Source organism: Tupaia chinensis, unplaced genomic scaffold (assembly GCF_000334495.1).
Source record: "Tupaia chinensis unplaced genomic scaffold, TupChi_1.0 Scaffold000135_1, whole genome shotgun sequence".
Classification (NCBI taxonomy): Eukaryota; Metazoa; Chordata; class Mammalia; order Scandentia; family Tupaiidae; genus Tupaia; species Tupaia belangeri.
This window is the reverse complement of record NW_006159604.1, coordinates 2015616-2021792: the sequence shown is the minus strand read 5'-3', so window position 1 is coordinate 2021792 and position 6177 is coordinate 2015616. Positions and strand designations below refer to the sequence as shown.

Genomic DNA, 6177 nt, shown 5'->3' with positions numbered 1-6177 from the left:
CCACAAATTAAGCAGTCAAGTTTCCCACATTTGGGGAAATCGCAGGGGTCAGCACATCCGGAGTGCAATGGATAAGCCTCGCCCTGGGAAAACCACCTTCGTGATCATGGTATCTCCCCTGCCAGGTAAGTATAGTGTTGGAGAGTTCTTTTAGTTTTTATTTGTCTAAGAATGATTTTATTTGTTCTTCCCATTTGAATGTTAATCTGGCCAGATATAGTATTCTTGGTTGAGGTTAGTATTCTTTTAGTGTTTTGAACTTGTCTTCCCATTCTTTTCTTCCCTGCATTGTTTTGGTTAAGCGATTTGATATTAACAAAATAGGATAACCTTTGTAAGTAACTTGATGTTTCTCTCTTGCCATTTTCAGTATTTTGTCTTTGTCTCTGATTTTGATCAATCTGGTTATGATGTGCTGTGAAGAGGATCTTCTTATTTTGATTCTACTTAGAGTCCTTCGTATTTATTGAGTCTGGATGTCTGAATGATTAGATTTGCAAAGTTTTCTGTAAATGTTTCATGGAATAGATCTTGTATGCCCTTGTCTGATACTTTGCCTTCTGGAATACCTATTATGCAGATTTGGTCATTTAATGGTGTCTAGTATTTCTTGTATGTTGTCTTCATTTTTTTAAAGAGAGTTTTGCTATAGGGGGTGTGTGCTCACCAGGGAGAAGAAAGAGACAGAGACACAGAAAGTGAGAAATCACTCCCAGGGCGGTTGGACACACCACAGTCTCTTCTCCTCCACTCTTCTCTTGGGATTTTGGGCATGCATGCACACATACCCAGCATGAGTTTTAAGCTACTAAGTCTGAGACTCAAACCATGGTCAACTATGTGGGCGTCCAGTGATGTAACCATTATGTCATCTGCTTGTCCTTGTCTTCCTCATTTCTGTGGGTTATTTTAAAAATTCTTTTTGGTGATTTTATCTAAGTTAGAACTTTTGTCTTCCAGATGGGAGATTCTATATTCTGCATGATCCAGTCTGCTATTAATACTTTCAGGAAAGGTCTTGATTTCCTGTATTACTGTCTTCATCTCTAGAAGTTCTGTTTGATTATTTTTCATGATGTCTGTCTCCTCCTTCAAGTCATTGAAAGACTTTTTTTGTCTCCATCACAATGAATATTCTGAATTACTTTTCTGTCATTTCTGTGAATTCCTTTGTGTCATCTATGGTTGAAGAAGAATTTTTTCATCCCCTTGGAGGAGAAATATTTCCTTGTTTTCCCATATTTCATGTGCTTCTCCATTGGTTGTTCATCACCTGATGAATTATACAGTTCTTCCTACATTTTTGGTGGTGTTTCTGTAGTGTCAGGGGGAAGAAGAGCTCTATTTATCAGATGTGTTCTTGGGAAAGGGCCTTGTCTTCCAATCAGAGGAGGGTGATTGTAGTCAGCTTTAGATGTTGGTTCCTTTCCCAGTCTCTTGGGTCCAGGTTCACCTGGTGCTAACTGGAGAGATTCAATTGGAAGTGGAATTAGATTCCTGTGGCATGCCATGTAGTTCAGTAAGCAGTGAAATCTCAAAATATTCCTGGGTGGACAGAAGGCAGCGAGAAGTCTAATATGTTCCCCTGCCTCTGTTGGTTGCACTTGCTGCTGCTGGTCCCTGCTCTGTGGTGCAGCCTCAGGGGGTTAACAATGGTGGGAGGGTTATGGGAGGGACCAGTCTGGGATGTACCTGGAGCAGTTAGAAGGCATCAAGAGGTCTGAGGTATTTCCCTGCCTCAGTTGGTCACATTTGCTACTGCTGGTTCCTTCCTTTTTGGCAAAGGATCAGGAGGTTAATGGTGGTGGGAGGGATGTGGGAGGGGCCAGTCTCCGGAAAATTTTCAATTTTCCACTGGATTTAATTTGCTATGGTGAGAATATTTATATTATAGAAATTGGTAAACACTACAAATCAGGATTCTCTTACCTTTAGCATGCTGGGAAATGGTTACCAGCACACTGCTAACTTACGACAGTAAGTACCATATTTATACCCCTATTTCTTGATTTGTTTTCTTTAAATAATAACTATAGACTCCCCACAATGAAATATTAAAAGTATCAATATCAAACACCATTATCTCCCATGTTTTTCTTAGTTATGTTTTTATTTTATTTTATTTTATTTTATTTCTATTCTTTTATCATATTAAATGAAAATGAGGTGTTTTCCTATCTCTTCATTACCCTGTCTTAGTCCACATAAGAAGTTACTTTAAACCATTTACCTGTTTAGTCTTTTGTGGTAGTTAGCATAATTCTAAAATAAAACCTTTCCCTTCATTTCTTGATTTAATATTTTATACAGTAAATTGACTTATTAACTTTGATACTTGTTTACTTCTCTCTCTCTTTTTAGAGAGATTTTTGCTATAGGGCATGTTCACTTGCTGGAGAGACAGAGACAGAGAGATAGAAAGTGAGAAATCACTCCCGGGGGGCACGGCCATGCCACAATCCCTTTTCCTCCAGTCTCCTCTTGGGATTTTGGGCATGCACACGCATGTGCTTGGCATCAGTTCAAGCCAATGGTACAAGCTTGAACCATAGTCAGCCATGTGGGAGTCCAGTGAAATAACCACTACACCATCTGCTGGTTCCATATATGTTTATTTCTCTTAACTTCCTAAATTTCCTAAGTTTGAATTCCATTATTATTTTTACATTGCTCAGTGTTTATATATTTATAATCTGTTGTATACCTATAATTTTTCTGTTTTATTTCTAAATTCTAAAATTATTCTAAACACCACAAGACCATATTTATAATTGTTGAACTATGAAATATTCACTGTGGAATTCAGTAATTTTTAATTATAAATTTAATTGACATGTAATAGTTGTACATATTTATGGGATACAGTATGAATTTTTAGTACATGTATACAGTATTCAATGACCAAGTTAGGACACTACACATATCCCTCATTTCAAATACTTATCGTTACTTTGTATTGTGAACATTCACAATTCTCTCTTCTGGCTACTTCAAAATAATACATTGGGCTGGTTCCATGTCTTAGCAATTGTGAATAATGCCGCAATAAACATTGATGTGCAAGCACTTCCCACTAAGGATTCTTCTGTCCTTTGGGTAGATACCAAGGAGTGGGATTGCCTATGAAAGATGAATGGATTGAAAAAGTGTGGCACATATACTCTATGAAATACTACTCAGCCATAAAAAAAAACAAGATCCTGGCTTTTGACAGAAAGTGGATGAATATGGAAGTTTTACTCCGGAGTGAAGCAAACCAGGCTATGAAGGAGAGATATTGTAAATCTCTACTTAATATATACTGACTGTTTGCACTCTATGCCCAAAGCTGAATGACTGGAGGATATAGAAACATAGAAAATGGTTATAAATACCAGATACAGTATGGAAAGAGGGTGGGTGAAGGAGGAGAGTCTGAAGAGGGATTTTAAGGAGAAAAATAGAGAGGCAAGGCATTATGGGACAGAAAGAAGAATTGTTTTCTGTTGAGAATAATGTGTATAGTATTCCTCCCTCCCTTCTTTCCTTCTTTCCTCTTTTTCTTCCTTCCTTCCTTCCTTCCTTCCTTCCTTCCTTCCTTCCTTCCTTCCTTCCCTTTCTTTCTTTCTCTTTCTCTTTCTTTCTTTCTTTCTTTCTTTCTTTCTTTCTTTCTTTCTTTCTTTCTCTTTCTTTCTTTTTCTTTCTTTCTTCCTTTCTTTTTCTCTTTCTTCTGGTAAACTGTTTGAATTCCTTACAAGTTCTAGTTATTAATCCATTGTCAGATGCATAACTTTCAAGTATTTTCTTTCCATTCTGTAGTTTAACTCTTCATCCTGTTGATTGTGCCATGTAGAGATTTTTGAGTCTGAAGTGACCCCATTATTCTGTTTTTGCTATTGTTGCTCATGCTTTAGACTTTTTTATTTTAAAAAAATCTTTGCCTAGACCAATGTCCTGAAGTGTTCCTTATCTATTTCTTTTTTTCCTAGTAATTTCATAGTTTGGGGATTTACATATTAAAATCAATTTTGAGTCTATTGTTGTATATGCTGAGAGATAAGGATTTAGTTTCCTTCTGCATAAGGCTACCCAATGTTCCCAGCACATTTATTGAAGAGAATGTCCTTTCCCCAGTGAATGTTCTTGGGACTATTGTCAAAAATAAGTTGGCTGTGGGTTTATGGATTTATTTGGGAGTTCACTATTCTGTTCCAGTGGTTTATGTGCCCAGTTTTTGTTCCAGTACCAGGTACTTTTGGTTACTATAGCTTTGTAGTATATTTTGAGTCAGGTAGTGTGATAATCTTTTTATACTGATTGCTTAGGCTATTTGGGGGCTTTTGTGATTCCATATTAAATTTATAATTTTTTTGTGAAGAATACCATTGATATTTTGATAGAGAGTTCACTGAATGTGTAGATCACTTTGGATTGTATCAACATTTTATCAATATTAATTTTTTTATACATGAACAAGAGATATATTCTCATTTTTGTGTTTTCTTCAATTTCCTTCATCAGTGCTTTATATTTTCTTTGTTTACCACCTAGTTTCCCTACTTGGTTAGATTTATTCCTAGTTGTTTTTTTTTTGTTTTCCTTATAGCTATTGTAAATGGGATTGCTATCTTGATTGCTTTTTCAGCTAGCTCATTGTTGGTTTACAAGAATGCTACTAATTTTTGTGTGCTGATTTTGTATTCTGTAATTTCACTACATTCATCTATCATTTCTAAGAGCTTTGTGGTGGAGTCTAGGTTTTTCTATATGTATGATCATGTTATGTTCAGTCATAGACAATTCATCATCATCCTTTCCATTTTGCATACCCTTAATTTCTTGTCTTACCTAATTGTTGTAGGTGAGACTACCAGTACTATGTCGAATAGTAGTGAAGAAAGTGAGGGTGGGACCAGCAGTTGGCGTAATGGCTATGTCGCTGGACTCCCACGTAGTCGATCGCGGTTTGAGTCCCGGACCCAGTGGCTTAAACTCATGCTGGGGGTGTGTGTGTGCGTGCCCAAGATCCCTAGAGGAGAACGGAGGAGAGGGGATCGCGGCGTGGCCTTCCCCTCTGGGGGGTGATTTCTTGCTTTCTATCTCTCTGTCTCTCTCTGTCTGTCTGGTGAGTGCATGCGCCCTATAGCAAAAACCTCTCCAAAAAAAGAACAAAAAAAAGAAAGTGAGGACTAGATGGTATCACAGGTGATAAAATGTGACCAGCTCTGTAAGGCTGACCCACATGAGAAGGTTCTTGTTTCATATCCAGAGACCTAAGTATATCAGGTATGTTCTTGTTCATGATCTGGGACTGGCTGAAGTTAGGGGTGGATTGTGGCATTGAGACTCTGTTTGGGCACTCTTTTTCTCACTCTTTCTTTGTTGATCAAGGAAGGAAAAATAAATAAATTAAACTTTTAAAACATTTTTAAAAAGGAGAAGAGAAAGTGAATTTTCTTGTCTTGCTCCAGTTCTTGGAGGAAAAACTTTCAACTTTTTCCATTCAGTATGATATGGTCACACTTAGTGAGTTTGTCATATATGGATTTTTAAATTTGAGATATTCTTTCTTATAAACAGGAATTGATCCAAGAAAAGTAAAGATGTTAGTAAACATTTGTCTCTTGAAGTAATATCAGAACTGTCAAGATAGATTGTGTATTCTCTTCTTTTTTTAAAGTTTATTCATTTCCTGAGAGAGAAATGGGAGGTGGTGGTGTCAGTCAGAAGGGTCTCTTTGCTGTAATTCTCTCTCTAGGGATGCCACCAGCTAGAATCACAGGTGTGATCACACATAAAATCTTCAGGTAGACCCAGAATGTAAACTCAGAGTCTTCTCATGTGACTTCCATTATCAAATGAGAATACTATCATACCACTGCATCTATCTGTGTGTTCCTTCCATTTTCCACCCTTTTAATTCACTCCAAGTATGACTATGCCAAATTTTGTGTTTAATATGTTTGTTTTTCTTGTTATATCAAATAAATATGTATACAATACATTATTTAGTTTTCTTGTACTTTTTAGGATTTTTTTCTTAGTATTTATTTATTTATTTGAGAGGTTTTTGCTATAGGGTGTGTATGCTCACCAGAAAGACAGAGAGAGTCAGAGACAGAAAGTGAGAAATCCCCCCCAGGGGGGATGGCCATGCTGCAATCCCTTCTCCTCCATTCGCCTCTCAGGATCTTGGGT

At 37.0% G+C, this 6177-nt stretch overlaps 1 pseudogene; it reads right to left on the bottom strand.

Annotated features, from left to right (window-relative positions):
- Positions 1–133, bottom strand: LOC114007178 (uncharacterized; annotated as a pseudogene).
- Positions 134–6177: the final 6044 nt, after the last annotated feature.